The sequence below is a fragment of the Lissotriton helveticus genome, chromosome 12 (genome assembly GCF_964261635.1).
Source record: "Lissotriton helveticus chromosome 12, aLisHel1.1, whole genome shotgun sequence".
Lineage (NCBI taxonomy): Eukaryota > Metazoa > Chordata > Amphibia > Caudata > Salamandridae > Lissotriton > Lissotriton helveticus.
Genome location: NC_136073.1, coordinates 41,042,479 through 41,062,973, shown reverse-complemented (window position 1 = coordinate 41,062,973; position 20,495 = coordinate 41,042,479).

The window sequence follows — 20,495 nt, the reverse complement described above, 5'->3', positions numbered from 1 at the left end:
TTAGGGGGGCCTCACATCTTCCCTTTTGCCCGGGGCCCCAGAAGTTCTAGGACCGGCCCTGTCTGTGGTACTGGAGTACGGAAGAGCAGCCACGCACACTCTCCGGCCAACTTTATAATTGGCTTGTGTCTTTGTTGTTCCTGAATGCTGCATTTGGATTGGTTTATAGGTTTGTTTGTCCTCCTTATGACCGCCATGTTGTCATTTATATCCTTCCAAGGCAAATGGCCCCTTTACTTCGAGTGTTGCACGGTATGTGTTATTCAGATTGTGAGCACTATTTTCTTCCCATGCCTTCTCCCCCTTTCCTACAGTCTGACCCCAAGGCCCGAATCTTGGCATCCCAGCCCGAAGGTCGGTAGTCTAGCCGTGAGACCACATCCTCTCCTCGAAAAAGTAGGTGCGCATATATGATACATTTTTTCCTCAAAACTTAGCTTGCTGCGATTCTAAAACTGCTGTTTGCCGGTGCATCGGAGCTCAGGACCAGATCATTTCAAGTGTAGGGTAAATAAACCACTTCTGGCTTGCGCAAAGAATGCTTTTGTATACAGATAGGTGTTGGTCTCTTTTCTCTTTCCACATCTCCGTCACTGATTTGTGCAAGCTGTAGGCCGAACAAAGATGGCGTAGTTCGCTTTCCACTTTACGAGCACGCATGCGCATGTTCTGTGTGTTCATACGACGGACCATTAACACGCCCTCGTAGGATGTCCTTCCCTCTTGCGCTTGCGTAGCTGAAGCCCGCACAAATTTTGAAAATGGTAGACAGGAAGAAAAGAGGGTGAGGTGCAAAGTTGAAGTCTGATACAGGTACGGGGCTGGGGGTGGGAAAGAACCAATAAGATTAAAGAGAGGGTTTCGCAGATACCGGTGCGAAAGCCGGGGATGTAATGTGCATAGACCTTGGAGTGGGGGCCACCACAGGACCAAGAGACAAGTACTTGGTGAGAGCTGGATAAAAGTACTTTGGCATTGGGATGCTCAGGACTTACTAATAACACAAGAAACCGGGGGTCTCAGAAAAAGCCAATAAGTTAGCTCACTGGCCGGAACTCATTTCTAAGTGAGTTAGGACTCAAATTCCTATTCGGCCTCAAAGACAGAGAAACAACAGTAGACAAAAAACAAAGACACAAGTGATTGCCGGTGAGACTCAAAAGCAAGTCAATGGATTCCCATCAATATATCGTGATGATCAATTTTCTCATATGGTCATCCAAGAGTTGGGATGGTATGTCTCTTGATCATAGAGACTCTTTCCATACCCACTGTATCAGACTGAGATGGGTCAAACCCATAATCACTTTCCGACCATGAGAAATAGATTATATGGGAAATAGTGCAGTGCAAAAACAGAAAAAGTGGTGAATAAAATAGGCTGAAGAGACAAAGAAGGCTTTTTATTAGGATATTGGCTCTTCCCCTAATTAAAAACAAGAACAGTGCAAAACAGCAGTTTCAACAAATAACTGCAGACAGGCCTGATATATTGATGGGAATCCATTGACTTGCTTTTGAGTCTCACTGGCAATCACTTTGTTTTTTGTCTACTGTTGTTTCTCTGTCTTTGAGGCCGAATAGGAATTTGAGTCCTAACTCACTTAGAAAGGAGTTCCGGCCAGTGAGCTAACTTATTGGCTTTTTCTGAGACCCCCGGTTTCTTGTGTTATTAGTATTGAACGTTAGGGGATGTAAATCTGGGCAGGTCTTTAAATATCCCTTTGACCCTTTTTCTCTTTGTGTTGTTTTTGGATGCTCAGGACTTGACAGTTTTTCCGGAAGAATAGAAACCTGTTTCCAGGGCCATACTTTGATAGGAAAAAGCTGCAGGACATGAGGTTGGGATGGAGATGATGAATGCACGGGGCTGGCTAGCACTGACAAACCTGATTCCCAAAAGACTGGGAAGCGCTTCAATGCCTCAGGAATGCTGGCAAGAGCTGCATGAGTACAACCTTTTACTGTATAGTTATCTGGGGGCCCTATTGAAGAAGGGTAGGGTACATTGCCGTTTTATTTTTTTAACTGAGCGTGTCATGTTTGCTGGCAGTGTGCTCACATGTGACTGTCTCTGACAAGCAAAGAAGCTGGTGTGATACCGCCAGTGTCCCTCCCCCCTCTCGTATTGAGGTATATTTTTGCTTATATAAAGAATCATACATAAGATATGTTTTGTAATCAGGGTATTATTAGATGAGCTTTCCATTAACTCAGCAATCTTGTACATGAGTTATTTCCTGGACCTATTTCAGATAAAAACGCCACTAACCTATAATATTAACAACAAACATTTGCAATGCAATAGGTTTCGTATTTACGCAAGTTTAAGCTATGACAATGCTTATTTATGTTTTAAAAACCAAAACATAAATAAAAGGCATTGCCATTTACAATGCCAATAGCTCAAACTCGTATAAATGCGAGACCTATTGCATTGCAACTGCTTGTTTTTTAAATTGTTCTTCCTCCTTCATACGTCTTTTTCTGGCTTTTTCGCTTGCATTCGGACAAAGTATGATAGTTTAAAATCAGTCCAGATAAGTGCAGCCGAGCTGTTTGCTAGGGCCGGTTTCGGCCGATTTTGTTACAGGGGGGCGATATTGCCTCCCCGGTAACAAAATCGGCCCACAGGGGCCCAAAATCAACCCCCACCCTGGTGGCCCACAGGGGAAACACCCGTTGCCCGCTACAGCCAGTCTGGCCCTGAGTGGCCCAGCTTCAAATTGCAGGAGGCAGGCTCTTGAAAACGTTTTTCTTTTTTTTTTTTAAACATTGGAACAGGGAGGAGTGGAGGAGCATTGGTGGGGCGGAGAGGGGTGAAGTGGTCCAAGTAAATACCACCAAGCTGTGAGAGCAACGAGAACTGGGTGGAGCAGGGAAGAAATGGAGGAGCTCGGTCGGGGTTGAAAATAAGGAGCAAGAAAATAAAGCTAAACAGGATAGGTAGGGGTGGGGGAAGCAACAGACAAGCTTGGGGTTGAGCAATAAGGAGAGCTTTGAGGAAGGAAATGTGAGCAGAAGGCATGACAGGAGGAAACCAGAAAACACATGAACTTCCTTGGAGTGCAGAAGGTAAAAGAAATACATAGTTCCATTGTAGACGAATACAAAGTTATCCAATCAAAAGGATGGTAAAGAAGCTATTTTCCAGAGGAGGGGCAAACAAAAGAAGGGGAAGGAAAGAAATCCAATAAGAAGCAAGCAAATGAGACTGTCAAGAAAGCCAGTCAATAGTAAGTAATGGGCTGACCCTGTCAGGAACTCTGGCAAGACCTGGTGGTAGGGTAGAGAAATTAAAGAGTATAGTGGGTACAGAGCCCCAAAAAGATCACACAGGAAGTCAGAGGAGAAAGAGAGAGCTCTGCACGAGGGAACTAGAAAGTAAAAGCTCAGAAAGAACAGGCACTCGAAAAGCAACTTGGCATTCCAAGTAACACCCAGGAAGGACGTGCAAGACAAATATATAACAAAATTAACAATAAAGGGAACCGTTGGGTAAATCATTTAGGAGTTCCACATAGTAAGACTGATGCTCAGTAACATATATTTTTTAATCACACGTTCAACCAGGAGTATCTTGACGCTGAATAACAGGTGTTTATTGTTACCCATCTCAGTGGTACTCATTTTATTACCCTGAGCGGACCTGCGGGGTTTTGAATCTGTGACCACGAGTTCCAACACAGGCCCCTACAGTGGATGCATTAGCCCATTAAGCGACCAGAACTGACTAATTAAATCCTCACCCACAATTGCTATTACAGATGTGGAATGCAAATACCCACTTATAGGATACACATGCAAAGGCAGGGTCTGTGGAGCTGATACCAATGGTGATGCTATGAAAGTAATTTAATAACAGTACTCACAGTGGACAAGAAACACCACCTAGGCTGACCAGCTATGGCCACCAATTCTGGAAATCAGGAACTCAGAAAGGTGTAAAAATAAATACATATCGATGACAGATAGGCAGCTAGCAAGAAGTAGTGCTTAACAGAGAAAAAGGGAAAAGAAAGGGCCCACTTGGCAGAAAGCAAGTAACAAGCCACACAAGGGAAATGGAAACTAAGACATTCTGAACTGGAAGGTAGCAAACTAGAAACGGGAGCTAAGGTAAATGGGAAGAAGGCAAGCACTGTGAAAAAGGAAAATACAGAAAGAGAAAAAGTTCAAGGATACACTACACAGTGCGGGCTCAGAAATCAAGGAATCACTGCAGGCAGTGCTAGTTCAAGGAAAAGGGATTAACTAAAGTTCAGGAACTCAGAAAACAAGGAATCAGTCAAACCTAACACAGGTACAATGGTCAACGCTGGACTCAAGGGAATTGGGGCTTAAAAGAGCTCACTATAATCACATGCATCAGGTGAAAGCAGGCTATCACTTTCCAGTCACAGGTGTGCTAAATTCCTCCACCCATTCTTCACCTGTGGGGTGGAGATGAAGCACTGAGCAGGCAATTCTAGGTATTAAAGTTTTTATCAGATTGGCTTCCACAACACCTGCATAGATCGGGAATGAACTGGAATTCCCAAAAAGCTTCCAAGAGCCTATAAATCAGTATATGGGTATACTGAAATGTCCTGAAGCTTATCTTATTTAAACACTGCAAAGCTTATTGGAACACTGGTGGGGGCACAAGAGTGCAGGGGACGAATCTTAATAGATCCAAGTACTCTCTACATATTGCTATTTCACACAACAGGATGCTAAAAGCTGTTTCCAGGCAAGAACTAAAAAACAATTACTTTGCTTCTATAATGCATAAATGAATTGCATTTGTGATGATTCAGCGTACTTTGGAGATGCTAAATCGTGCCCCACACATTCCAATGCAAGCGCTTCATACAAGTTGGAATGATATACCAAGCAAACCAATATCATGAGGTGAGAGAGAAATGCTTCTTTGGGTGGAGCCAAGGCCCACTCTATGTATCTTTTACAGAATTGTTAACAAAAGAGCACACCTAAAACTGAGTAGGAGTACCCACCATCTGAAACCATCACCACAAACTAAGCACTGGCTGTTGCAAACACTTGAAGTCTATGGAAATTTGTAAATCCCCAGTCCCAGAGTTACTTTTTTGTCGGACAGCTTTTAACCAGTCCATTCAGTTTTCACTTTTATGAATCATCAGTATAACCATCAAATATATTTTAATTCCTGTCAGCTGCTATGGACTTGAATGCTACTTTGCATTTCTCAGACATTTGATTTAACAAAACTGTATTTGCATTAATTACATATAACTGAAATGAGATCACCCGATGTACAAACTGAACAACACAACACAGGCTGGGATATTTGTGAAAGTGTGAAGAATAAGAGGCACACATGTCCTATTCTATATATTTATATTAGGGATCTAAAACACTTATGCCAATGATATACAACTTTTGTTAGGCATGGGGAGATTAAGTGATTTGTCCAGAATCACAGGATGTTGAGTATCATTGCAGAGCGTCGAACCCGGTTCCCCAGATTTGAGAGCGACCGCCCTAGCTGCAATTCTACTTGAAAAACTCCTCAAGTTCAGTCATTTTATGCCTCAAACACTACCTCTATCCCATCTACACCCAAACAACCAGCACCTACCTGATTCTCAGCCTTGCCAAGACAGAATTCCTGTTTTTCCTAAGAACACCAATCAGCAACTAGTTCAAACTGTCTCCATGATATGGACACACAATGAAAAGTCACTTGGATTCACCTTTGACACCAACCTTATCCTGAAGAAATATATTACCAAGAAAAGAAAGGTAAGGGCAGCCAGTGGAGTAATTTACAAAGCCATCAATTCTGGCACCCCAGACTATTTGGTTGACAAGCTGACCATTCCTGAAGGCTCTGGGCATGCCAGCAACAAGGATACCATGAGACTGGAGGCACAGAAGTGCAAACCTGAAACAAGTCAAAAGACCTTTTTCATCTATGCAGCCAGGATCTGGAACAGTATTCCAATATCCAACAGGACTGCCCAATCCTTCTCCAATTTAGGAAAGATTTGAAGACGTACCTCTTGAAAGAGCACTAAACAATGATTCAAGTCTTCTCTAATTGCACTTTGACTTGTCTCCTTGCCTATGATACTGTGCAATGCTATGGTGTCTTTTGGCGTTTTTCACTTTATAAATACACACAATTTTAAATAAAGAACACATGAAGGATTTGCCTCAGTTCTGAAACAGTCAGTGGTTATTGGACAATGTAAATTGTGGCCAAATTATTGTTCAGAGGGAGGTTGATGCTATGAAATGGAAAATACTCAGATGGGTCCAGTGTTGATTAATGTCCTGGAGAGCCTCCATTAACAAGACATAACTATTCATCCTTCACAGTATGAACATACATCAGTATAATGTACATAGATCAGTATAATTAGGATGTGGGGTTTTAGGTTTAAACCTATAATAACTGATAAAACCCCACTGAAAGAAAAATAGACCTCACCGGTGAAAACATATAAACACTGAAAAAACACCTGGACAACCACAAACTAAATGCCATTCAAAGAAAGGAAAAAGAGAGTGAAAGTAATTTTTTTCTTCCTGAAGGGGTCAATACAATGTAACTTTGTTACACAAGTAGCAGTAAGAAAGACAGGCTAACATTATTCTGCTTGAGTTTTGTTCCTTAGGGATGCCGCTAAAATATTGTTTCTTTTTCCTTTTCCTTTTTCAGTTTTGTGGCCTTTGGTCTAACGATGCAGGGTTTAGTTTCATGTTTTAGGTCTAGTTTAATTATTTTATAAACTATAGAGAATCAGGAAATATCAAACTCATATTTGATATTTTGGCTGCATTTGATTCTTTCACCGATAGGTAAAATGACAAGTATATATATCACCAAGCATCTAGGATAGTGGTGAAAATATGACACCCGACTTTTGGAAAACATGGAATGCAGTGTCACTTTTAATGCTCTGCAAAAAAGGTTTTTTCCAAGTTCAACAAAGATTGGAGTGATATTGTTAGTATTTGCAGTGATTCAGCTACGTATATAAAACAGTTGTGTGATGACCTGTCAAAATTGATACCCGAGCTGAAGTGATTCCCTGTAGTAGATCCTTGCCACTTGTTAGATGGTATGCTGAAAGCATCTTTACAATCTTAAGAGTTAATGAGGGATGCTATTGACTTTGCAGTCCATTCGGGTGCACTGGTTTCTAATGCACAAGAACTAAAACGCAAATATTTATCATTTCGTGCTTTATGTGGCATCAAAGAAAGAGTCATCCCAACTGTGTCCCTTAGCTGATGGTTCTCAGCCCAATGGGCTAAGAATGCTGAGAGGGCCTTTTCTCAGAAGTTTACATGGGAAGGAAAGAGCGAGCGCACATGACCCAAAGACTCACTGAAGAAGTATTGTATGGTGTACTACAATAAGATTAATTTGCAAAAATCTATTTGGACCTCATATACACTATAAGTACACTGTCTATATACCATGTTCTTTCAGTGCAGAAAGCAAGCAATAATAAAAGCAAAACGTTCCATAAACACTGGAAAAACACTTTTTCTGTTGTTTTTAGTGGCGCGAAAATGTGTAACCACTGATAACAACTGTTTTTTAAGATATTGAAAACACTGGAAAAAAAAACCAAAATTTACCAAAAATAGAAACTGAAAACAGGAAAGCCTAAGTATAACAAATATAAATACAATTATAATTTTACTGCAGCAATGTACAAAACTATGCATGCAGGAACATCACAATTGGAAGAAAATAAGCACAGAATTGCATTTGATGGGAAGCTCCCAAGACAGCACTGGGTCGCGTTTAATGTGAATCCCCCAAGACAGCAGGACAACAAGATGCTGTTTGAATCACTCATACATTAAGGTACGACTGCATGAGGGCCCCTGTCTCAGGGCTCAGCCACTTTAAAGCGAATATACAGTGTGTCATATATTAGAAACCTCTTGCGCTGAGGAAGAAAAGAGACCCCACGTAGAAGGTTGAAATGAATTGGTGTATACACATGGGTTGAGGGCGACCAATCCCACATTGGTAGAAAGCTGAGCCTGATAAATATTTTTGACTATAGATCATCACTTGAAGCCTTCTGCCCCAACTTCTAAGGGACTATTGACTTCATTGCTTTTTAAAAAAGGGAATTGCAAAATGTAATATAAGGATAAATTTATGTTGAAATTTACTTTTTAATGTTTTTTCTGCTTGAACAATTTGATGCATATAATGAACACTTTCCTATGTACATGTATGTCTTTGTGACACTCTTGATATTTTTTCTTATTGCAAAATATTTAAGTAAATACATGATGTACCTTATGTAAGTAATATCCAAATGGTTATTTTCCATAAAACCAATTTAGTATAAAAATAATACTTAACAAGCTTAAAGACAACTGCGCAGTGAATGATTTTAAGATCGTTCTAAAACTGAGGGAAAATTAACTGCAGGAAGTCCTCAAGGATATGTAGGGGAGATCAAGTAATAGTAAATTCAACCAAGTAATATACCCAGAATAAGCATGAGATATAAGAAAGTGTTTTTTCAAATCTATGGTTGCTGGGGGTACTATTGAGGTTTCTTATACCGTTGAAGGCACTCAGGATCTGGGCAGAGTAGGTGAGCATAGGACTGAGTGCCTGGGCTATCATATGGATAACAGGCGAACAATAGGAATCCCTGCCATAAGGGTCAATGCCCGGCTTGTGTCACAAGATACCTGGCATCACATAGAGATACCTGGCATATGATGATGATACTTGACATATGGCAGAGATCCCTAGTGCGTGATGTTTCTGTTTTATTTACTTATTTTTAAAAACATACAATACCAGAGATTTGATTGCTTATGGGTACTGGTATCAGAAAGCACCAACCATGTTACATGGACTCAGCGGGAACAAAGTGTGGTTCCAAACTTCCTTGAACCCACTGCTAACCATACATTGCATGATATGTTGGCCTGAAGTAGACCCAGGGAATGGATTAAGCAAAAAGAAAAGAGACATTGGATATTGTCACTCCACAGCAAGGATCTTTCTATAACCGTGAAGCTAGATATCTAAAGGACAAAAGGGGCTTATTTAGAGTTTGATTGTTGGGGTACACCTTCAAAACATGGCGATATCCCATCTCCCATTTGACAAGTACCATAGGATATAAGGTACTTGTTGTATGGTGGACAGGATATCCTCGTATTTGCGACAGGGAATCCTGTCATCCAAACTCTAAATCAGGCTCTAAGTGTAGGAGGCTGGCTCTGTATATAGTATACCAAAATGAGGTATAGTGTGCACAGAGTCCAGTGGAACCCCAAAGGTAGGCAGAGGTAAAAGTAGATAGCACCTTACTCTCTGTTTTTTGGTAGTGTGGGCGGGCAGTAAGGCTTTATCAAAGGCATTTGTTGTACACACTCAATCAGCAAATGATGTCACACACTCTAAGACTGAACTCAGACAAATTTTGTGTGTATAAAAATATTATTTTGTTATTTTATTTCTAGAACCACGCCAAGCCTGGCACAGGTAAGTGAAATAAATGCTTTGCAAACTTCTTATGCAATGTTTTACAATTGAATGCAGGTTTAAATGCAGTTGATTGAATATCAGGTAACTCAATACGTTACTTTTCAGATTACTTTTTAAGTTACTTTTTCTACTCAGTGAGACATGCCTAAATATCACACTGGGACATTTCCTAGAGAAAAGGTCTGTAAAATCAGTTTTGCTCAATCGTAGTTTTCAGGGTTTCATACAAATCAACTACACACTTAGAATTCTTTTTAAGGGAAAACAGTCAATGTATTCCTAAGGAGAGAAATTAAGTTATCGGTTAACAGGTAAGTACTCGGTCTTTGGAGTTGAGTTTCTGGGGTTAGAACAAGAGTTCCCCCAGGGTCAAGGATGCACTCTCAAAGCACCCTCAGTAGCAATAGGGCGGAGGGAGCAGAGTGCTGAAGCCCAATGTTAGCCGATGGGGGTTAGGGGGCCTCCGTTTCGTGGCTGCTCACGAGCAGGCCACAAGGTTGTGGGAGCAAAGCTCCTGGTGTTCGGCTCAGGGCAAAGGGGGATCTGGTTTAGCACACAAAGTGCACCCGTAGCGACGCAGGGCGGCTGGGTGCCCTGTTGTTGTCAATGGGAATTTTCGGTTTTGGTTTTAAGCTGCAGGCTCAGTCCAGGAACCCTTCCGGGAGGAACCAACAGCTGGGCAGGTAAGGTGGAGGGCTTGGGACGTAGGTGCACCTCGGGTTCTTTACTCCAGGGTGCAGCGCGGCTGGATGCAGGGGTGTCTTTTAAGGTTGGGTTTCACCTTACCGGGCCTCTCGCGGTTGGGGCGGTCTCCGTGCAGAGGCTGCAGGTGACGTCGGGGAGTCCTGGACGGGTCACCCCATGGTGGACTCAGACTCTAGAGCACTGGTGGACCTTGCTGTGACCGGTGGGCCACTCAAACTCGGGCCCTAGGCAACGGGTGCAGTGGTGTTTCCAGGCATCGGGTTTCTTTGTCATTAGCAGGCTCCGAGTCTTGCTTTGGAGATTCTTTTGAACAGAGCTGCTGTCCACAGGAGATCTGGTCTTTGTTGAAGGCAGTGAGTTGTCCCAAGGGTTCTGAAGGTCGCTGGCTGCAGGACAAGGCGATTTTTGGTGCACGATCTCTGGAAACTGCAGACGGGCCGGTAGGGCTGGGGCAGAGTAAGTTGTTCCCTGCAGTCTCCTCTGCTGGGTGTCTTCTTTCGTCCTTCCTCTTTGTAGGTTATGGGAATCTGCTTTCTTGGTTCAGGGCTGCCCCTGAATACTGTATTTAGGGGTGCTTTAGGGGTCTCGGAATCATTAGCCAATGGGCTACTGACCTTAGGGTGACTACACCCTTTGTGTGCTCACCCCACATGGGGGAGTGGGCACAATCCCTAATCCTGATTGTAGAGTGCCTGCCTTCTGCAAGATGGCGGGCACTGAAGAGTGGGCTTCACCTTGCCTCCCCCCCTGTGAGTTGGGGTGGGCAGAAATGGGCACACCTTCTGGGCTGGCTACTCTTTCCTGCCGAAAAGGAGGGGAGACAGGAAAGGGGCCTGGGGGTCGCATTACAAAGGCTGCAAGGCCTTTGAAGCTCCCTGCAACAGATGGCTGTTCCTGGCTTGGAGAAGGTGTGAACACCTCCGCCCAGGAAAGGTTTTGTTTTATGGGCTTAGGGAAGGCTCCCACCCCAGGGGTCCAGAAACATGTCTTGTGGTGCCAGGCTCGTGTGTACCAGCCGGGGAACCCACCAGAGGCTGGTCGTTTTTCAGGGGGCATCTCTAAGATGCCGTCTGAGTGCATTTTTCATTAAATCCCACACTGGCATCAGTATGGGTTTAATGTTCTGAGGAGTTTAATACCAAACTTCCTAGTTTTCAGTAAAGTCAGTATGGTGCTGTGGAGTTCGTAATTACAAACTCCCAGCACCATATACTCTTAACTGCACTTACAATGTCTAAGAATTGGCATAGACACTGTAGAGGTACAGGGCTCATACACATGCACCATCACCACTGGTATAGTATACCCAGCTAGAAGGGTGATTGACCTATGCCAGGGCAGTGGGCTGTAGGCATCCCACAAAGGGATGTGGGCCATCTCAACTCTTCACTTTGTTCTGCACCAAAACACACAACCTGCAATGGCAATGCCCTTGGTAGGTACCTTTTACATGGGACTGACGTGTGGCCAGAGAGGTGCCATTTGGGGGTACAAGGTACAGTTTTGGGAAAGAACACAGGCCCTGTGAACCTTATTGGCAGGGACCCAGGGCACATCAAGTCAAAGTGCATCAGTAGTTTGGCAAAAGGTCAGAGGGTTACTGCATCAGAAACCCAGCTTTCTACACTAAGCATTTAGTGACTCTGTCGATAATACTAAAAATATTGCAACAGAACGTGGTCGCCAGCATGTTTACAGCAACGCATTCTGTCATTCATGTACTTTCAAAGCAACAGCTTCATAAACTACAGCCTAATATTTGTTATGTACAGACAACAAAGGATATGGTTCCGGATGATAGTCCTCGGCCTTCCATTAACCTTGAACAGAATGCTGAAGATTAAATAGTGCTCTAATTCAAAGCTAATGGGAAACAAGGAAGAGGGCTGAGACACTGGCAGAATCCTGCAACTCTTCACAATCACAATAATTCAAAAATACACATATTTATAGTAAATTCAGAGAAGCACTCACTACCAAGGATAGGAAGAGATGAGGGTTCACTTAATTGTTGCAATGAGAAGTGCAATCATAAGCTTACCACTAGCTACGGTATGCAGAGAAAGTTAAAGAGTCCCCATGAGACATACAAGGGGCAAAACAAGAAAACAATAAAGGTGAATGTAAGGGAGAGCCAGGTGCAAACTGAGCCATACATGTACGCAGACAATGCCCAACTATACCTTAAGATACACACCCCTGAAGATATTAAATTGCTTAACACAACGCTCGGGAACACCCAGCTCCCAGACATGGCTGGCAGAGAACCATCTCAAATTGAACGCTCTAAAAACTTAATTCCTTCTAATAGCCCCACCCGCCAAAGTCCCCATCATGCATGATTGGTTCAAACATCTTACTGCATTCAGCGTTCAACCAACCATTGTGGACTCAGCGAAGTCATTAGGTATAACCCTCGACTGCAATCTCAATATACAGAAACACATTAGCAACGCAACTAAGGGAGCAAACTTCCAGATAAATACACTGAGGAAGCTGAAACCCTTCCTGCCCGCCAATGACTTCAAGATGGCAGTTCAAGCTCTAGTTATCCCTCGGGTGGATTATGGAATTGTCGCTCTCTGTGGCCCCCCTAAAGCGAAAACAGCACCCCTAAGAGCCTCCATTAATGCTGCAGCGAGACTCATCACAGGATCGAAAAGAAGGTCCCACATCTCCCCAGACTTAAAATCCTTCAACTGGCTACCATTTGAAGCCAGAATACACCTGAAAATTGCGTGCATGACACATAAGGCCATACATCACAATGCACCCAGATACCTCACACAGAAACTGGCAATCTCTGGTAGTACAAGATCCACAGGAAGTGCAGAAAACCTTCTACTGAAGCCACAAAGATTCAACAAGAAAAAAACATACAAACGATCCTTCTCAGGGATGGCGCCTAAGATTTGGAATGCACTACCTCCAGAAACCATACTTAATTCCTCCACTGCATCTTTCAAAAAGGAAGTAAAATCGATTCTCATGGCAAAACTCACATGAAAATAGACTAAGGAAATTCTGAGAACACTTGTACCTTCACCAGTATTCCTTTAGGACAAGGGTCAACTAGACTACCGAGGCATTTTAGTTGCCATTGCCTTGACTCAATTGGTCTTCATTGTCTTGCACCTTTTTGCTTTACGCTGCACAAGATGTTATGTTTACCTGATCTATCTGCTTTATTTGTTGTATAAGTAACCTCTTTACTGTTCAAGTAACCTCTATGTTTGTAAAGCGCTCTGATATCCGCAAGGGTCTTGTTCGCGCTCTATAAAACTTTCAAAGTAAAAAAATAAAAATAACCCACCAACTCTCAGTTGCCAGACGTGGCTCGATCTTTCCTGCTGCCTTAAATATCAATTCTGCCCTTATTAAGCCGGAAGAGGAAGCTCTTTAAGCTGGGCACCGTCTTGGATTATGTGGCCTTCACTGAGAAACATTTCAGAGCCGCCATTTTTGTGCAGGAAAGATTCTGAGTCTTGAAGTCACTACACCATGCTGAACCTGACTGCCACAATTGCCAGGCGTGCTTCTTCTGTAAGGGATTTCAAGGTAGGTTCCTCTTTTGGAGTAAAACCTCCAAGAATGTTATTTTCCTAGTGTGGTTCTTCACTGACTTGTTATTACAAGTCCTGACAGTACCCCACACCAAAAACGGCACCACAGGCTTGAAAGTAAATCTACTATGTAAATTCAAAACAACTTCGAGGCATGGAATAGAGAATCAGACGCACAGGATAAATCAGCTGGACCATACCCCCTTCCAATCAATGAGGTACTACATTTGTCCCCATGACCAGCAGGAGTCAAGTACGACTTTAACCTCATATTCATTGGTGTCATCCACGAGGATAGGAGGAGAAGGAGCAACACAAAGGGATGAGGGAGGAGAGGAATTCAACAACGAGACATGAAAACAGGATGAATGTCCCAATGATAAGGCATTGTCAAAAGAATTACAACAGGATTTATTATTGCAGAAACACAAAAAGGGCCCAAACGCTTCAGCATGGACTTTGAATGATAACTGTAGATATAGGCAATGGTTTGAAAGCCGCACCAAGTTGGTAGTCTTAAATATAGGAGCTGGTTGTTAATGCCAAACTGCCAGTTTTTTTATACATTGTTTTAGCACCACTGAGATTAATTGTGATATGTTTATGCTTAATGGGAATTTTACATAGTGAGGCAGAAGGAGTGACATCAGGAGTGATATCCAATGGCAATATCTGAGGGTGCTAGCCATGGCTACAGTAGAGCAGAGGTAGAGGTTTGAAGAGATATGCTGACTATCACTATACACATATTCTCCATTTCACCCAATCATTTTGATATTGAATTAAGAAACATCACATATACTGCTCAAGAACTTGTTAATTCGCTCAGTTTGACCATCAGTTTGACGATGTTATCTGCTGGATTTATGAGGCAAAATAGCAAGTACTTTCATTAAAGCTATCCAAAATGTAGATGCAAATTGTGTTCCATATCAGTAACAATAATCTAGGGTAACACATGAAGTCTCAATATGTTTTTCAAAAAATGTTTAGCAAGGTCTGGAGCAGTAGTAAAAGATGTTAGTGATATAACATGGCCCTTTTTTGTGAAAGAATCAATAACAACCAAGATAGAGGTACACAAATTGGACTCAGTTAATTTGACAATGCGTCTATGGTATGGATATAGGCAAAGATTGCCAAAAACTCAACTTTAAGATCCTATCCCAGGGTATGAGAAAAAGCAGCCATAGCTGCTTCATCCATTCACACTGCCAGTGCCATACATTTTTGAAAAGCCATTATGTAAGAAACTATACCTTGGGATCCTTAGTTTAACCTTAATAACTCCACTGATGCCTCTTGAGACATCTGCCAATGCTCGAATACAGCCTTCAATTTAGTCATTAAGGAGACCTTATTATTTAGGAAAGAGTCTTGTATGAGTATGAGTTTTCCAGGTAAAGCCATATTAAGACAAGACAGACAAACTGAAAGATATTCGAAGATTGTAGGAAACTGCGGTGGTCTGTTGATAATAATGCAACTGACACTGAGCAGTTATTGTGGAAAATTATCCAAGATCACCTGATCTTTCCTGCGGCAGAGCCATCACCATGCCCAATCCCCCTTAAACCCCACTGGAGAAAAATGAAAACTCCAGTGGCTGGTGGTGTGGGGAGCACGGCTGTAACTGGACCAAAAGGATTATAACTTTGCAAGTGGTCAAAGGTGCAGATCTACTCTTCAGATAATTTAAGCAGTCCAAAAGAATACCTCTTTCAGCTCTTATAACTCCTTTTGAATCTCAGAAAGTTATTGTACAGGGAATCAAGTGAACTATCTGCCAGATCCATAGACAGGCAACTGTCAAAACCCCAAGTCCTCAGCCCCCCCTGGGCCCTGAAATAGAACGCTGAAGATGAAAACCTGCTCTAGTTCAAACCTAGAGAGAAAATGGAAGAGGGGTAGGACAGGCAGAAACACCGGATGATATTCTGCTAGCAGAAGTAAATGTGTGTAAGGGCGGGTGACTCTGTATGCTATTAATGCCCTAACCCCACCTTTATCCAGAAAGCCGCCGTCTCTGTGGCGGAGTTACTAAAGCTATACATTCTGTACACTTAGTAGGGGGTTAACTACCTATGTCAGTACATCTTTTAATCCACGTTTTAGGCCATGATAGAGAAAATGAGTTTTTTTCTCTTCAGGCCAACCAGTCTCCACCACTAAATGATTAATAGTGGTTATAATGCTTACTAAATCTTGATGGCCCTGTTTTAAATTCAATAACTCACTATCTAGAGGAAGAGTATGTCCCTTCTGCATTTGCTCACTGTAAGTAGTAAAGTGACACAACAAGTAATCATTTCTTTCCACTAATAGAGTATTCCAATTGGCAGTATCCCTTCGAAAAGCAAGATGGACAACATGTACTTTAGTTTGATCATTTGGAAAATCATAGATTTACATAGCAAAGACAATTAACACTGGGTGAGAAGAAAATCAATTTTGTTTAGGATTGCCAGTAAGTCTCTCTGGAGGGGCTAGAGATAGTATAGGCATTACTGGGTATGAATGGACATTAAACTTAGAACCTTGTACTATAGGTATTAAGGCCCAAAGATAAAGGACTTCAGACACCAGACTTAGAAGCATTTGCCTGCAGCCTTTCTTTTTAGATTTTAGTAGAAAACATATATGTAGTTTAAATGAGGTAGTGTAAGGTATTGTTTTCTGACATCACTGAACTGACATCCTGTTGTAAAATTGTTGCTACATCCAAGATTTAAGATACAGTGGTAGCAAAAAACATCCCTCAGTTTGGAAAGATTGTGTGAGAAAAGCAATCTGGCAGAAAGCTAAAACCATTTTCCTCGCTGATAATCATGATACAATGGGGGTGATGCATCCTTCCACACTTCCTTGAACCCACTGCCAACCATGCTCTGAAGGATTTATTGGACAGAAGTAAATGCAGAGGAAAGGGGAATTTGTAAGAGAGAAAACAGAGACAGTGGATATCAACAATCTGCCTGGTTGCAAAGCCCTCATCCCCCGAGCAGAGATGTGCACCTTTGTGCGCTGTTCCTCAGGGTCCTTGAGCATTCAGTGCTTAAGATCATATGAAGAGTATCCCTAGACTATGGAAGCAATGTCTGCTACTCATTGGATATATGATGCATTCCCTATACATGAGACATAGCAAGCGCTTTTCAAGGTGTTCCTGGCAAATCACTGCAACACATGGGCATATGAAATCTTTTATGGGTAGAAGAGGCTACCATCAGGCGAGGGCGTGACTAGAAGAGCCAAGATGGAGGACGTGCCTTGCGATGCTCTGCCGCAAAACTCCTGTTATCCGGCATTTATCATGCCCTTCCATAGCGTCAAATTGTGGTGATGTGACCCCAGAGTGCTGGTCAGCCGAGCTGAACTGAAGGAGGCCATGTAGGCAGCGATCGAGGCCTACGCCTGAGGATGCGAGTTGCGGTGATGCGGTGGCGACAAAGTGCGTGACTGACTGCTGGTGATTTATATCACGCAGAACTGTGTGGAGAGAGAAGCGAATGGTCGGGGCCTGACAACAGCGACTGACCGGCATGGCGACGGAGAAGCGGAGTGATGTGCTGCCCGACCAACGGGAAGAAACTCCTGATCCTCGCCCATTACCACTGCCATAAGTGAATTAGGTCATAAGTGAATTAGGGCAGTTCAGGCATCCCTGCATATTAAGGACATCTCTGAGTAGCTGCGGCCTCTGAACACAAGGACCCTGAGAGAGAAATTATACACCACTGACAGATGGGACCTATGAAACAGGAGCTGTGGTGCTGCTGTGCTTCTCTAAATAATACTTGCACCAATAAGCGGACCCTACAGGACAAAACAATAAAGGCAAGCAGGAATACAAAACTACAAAAAAGGAAAATAGAACCTACAGAAAACTTCCGGAGTCAGGTCCTCCCTAAGACCCACCCTTGTTTGTATCATTAGTGAGGTGAGGTCCTATGCTACACAACTTCAATTTGTACACCAAATTTGTCTTCCAGATATGGCCGATCATGGCGGCTTTCAGCCAAAATTCCTATTTTATCAGCACTGTACACGTGCAGGCATAGTAAGTACAGCTGCACTCGAAAGAAACACCTTTACCTTACTGCACCTGGAAAAGAATCTCGCTTCATGTCTGGAGCCTTGGGGCGTTTAAGATCCGGAACTAGCGGCATGCCATCTCATACAGCTGCTTCGCGGTGCTGAATATGGATTCATCAACATCCATGGACAATAAATTAGATGCAGTGCTCTTGGAGGTGGAGAATCTGTGGACTTCTTTTGATCAGACTAGATCAACCTTGGTGAGTAAAATTGATAGTGTGGTCGCTGAACTTACAATAGTACATGCATATCACCACAAGTTGGCTGACAAGACGCGTTCCATGGAACATACTTTAGATGAAATTGCTCCCAAAACCTGAAAAGTGGAGACATCCCTGCAAAAACTGAGTGATCGAGTGGACTCCCCGGAACATAGAGCAGATGATGCTGAAGGGTGATCATGAAGGAATAGTATCTTCATGGTGGGACTGCTGGAGGGCAGTATATATGGGAAACATCCTTTACAATGCAACTTTTACCACGCAGTGCTATTACAACGCAGGTTTTACAACGAAAAGCATTACAACGCATTGCGCTGGGGGTTGCTCTAGGATAGGGAATAGATTTAATTTACTATCCAACACCTTCCCTAGTGTCCACGGGGACTGGAGTTGGAATAGTAAATTAAACTATTCACTATCCAGCACCCCAAAGCGCTATGCGTTGTAAAGGTATACGTAGTAAAACCTGCGTTGTAACAGCATGCGTGGTAAAAGCATGCGTTGTAACGACATACATCAGTGTATACATATATATATATATATATATATATATATATATATATATATATATATAATTTTTTCACACATCAATGCAACCCTTATATAAAAGGCTAATCAATGTAACAATAAGCAACTACTTTTGCAACCAAATACTATAGAATATAGACAACAGGATGGCAAGCTTTACTTGAACTCTTTTTAATAAGTAGAATCAAAATCAATCTGCAAAAGAACACGCATTGTTAGCCTATAGGCTGCATTGAAAACCAATAGCATAAAAAATGAAAGCAACTGGTAACACACAAACTGGCACAGTGCCATTAAGGCAGCCATGACCCCCAGCTTACCATCATGCCTCAGGGGTGACAGTTAGGTCAGTTGTTCTTTGCGGAGACCCGAGGGTCAGAACACAAAGATATAGTTTAAAGAAGTCTCATTTGCCTAGGGAGGCGGGTGGGTTGGTTATGACTTTGATGGGGATACCCCTGGAAGAGAACTGAATCGAGTAGCAAGCCCACCCTCTGCCTGCGGGCACATGAGAAAAAATGACCAAACAAACAATCAAAGTTTTTTTCAGCATTGGACCAAATTTCTCAAGGAGGCCTGGCCTACTTGAGTGCCTGCTCTGGTATTTAAGTCGAGACAATAGTGTCTCATAAACGTATATATTGATTTCCAAGTGGCTGCCTTGGAGATCTCAGCAATCAGTACATTGTTAATTAAAGCTGTTGTAGCTGCCTTTTCTCTGTTGGAATGAGCCTTGGGCCTAGACCAAAGTGGCTTCTGTGCTAACTGATAAGCCAGTTTGATACATGATACTATTCACCTGGAGATGGAACGCTTGGAGGCTGGATAACCTGTTCTGGTTGACCCGGAAATAATGACCAGTTGATCAGATTTCCTAAGTGCTTTAGAGTTGTCAAAGTAGAATTTCAAAACACTTTTCAGGTCTAAAGAATGAAGGGACCTATCAGCTGGTGTAGAGGGATTAGGAAAAAAGGTAGGCAGCAAGATGGATCCATTGATGTGGAAATCTGACACCACCTTAGGAAGGAAGGAGGGGTGGGTTCTCAGAATGACCCTATTAAGATGACTGTATATGGTTCCTTAGAACAGAGAGCCTGAATCTCGCTCACCCTGTGAGCTGAGGTGATTGCTACCAAAAGCCTACCTTCCATGTTAGGTGTTGGAGGCTTACTTAGTGGATAGGTTCAAAACGAGAACCCATCAGTTTAGATAGGCCCAGATTCAGCTCCCAGGGAGGCAAAGGAGGTCGGATAGGAGGGTAAACCTTCTTTAACCCTTGCAAAAAATTCTTCACTACCTGCAATTGAAAGAAAGAAGGTTGAGAAGGAGACCCCCTGTATGCCGTAATGGGACCCAGGTGTACTTTTATGGAAGAGAATTTTAGACCTCCCTTAGCTAAGTGAAGTAGGTAAGGTAAAATTACTTCCTCCTGCCCCTTGGTAGGAGGGCAACCATTTTGCACACACCACAAATAGAAACACTTCCATTTACAAGCATTTACAAGCATAACAGTGTCTTGTGGAAGTTATTCTTGCTTCTTTCAAGATGATATGCAGTCCTGAGGGAGTCCTTAATGACCATACTGGAGGACCTCAGGAGCCATGCTGCCAAGTTCCGTGGGGGAAGGTTAGGGTGATGAATGCTCCTTTTCATTTTGGACATCAGGTCCGGTCTGCACAGCAATCTATTGTGTGGGCATTCTGATAGGTGCAAAAGGTCCGGGTTCCACCGTTGCTGTGGCCAGTACGGAACAATCAGAATCATCCTTGTCTCTGAGTGGGAGAGTTTGGTTACGACCTTCGGGATGAGAGGAAGGGGAAGAAAAGCGTATACAAAGCCTTCTGACTAGTTGATCAAAAGCACATTCCCTCT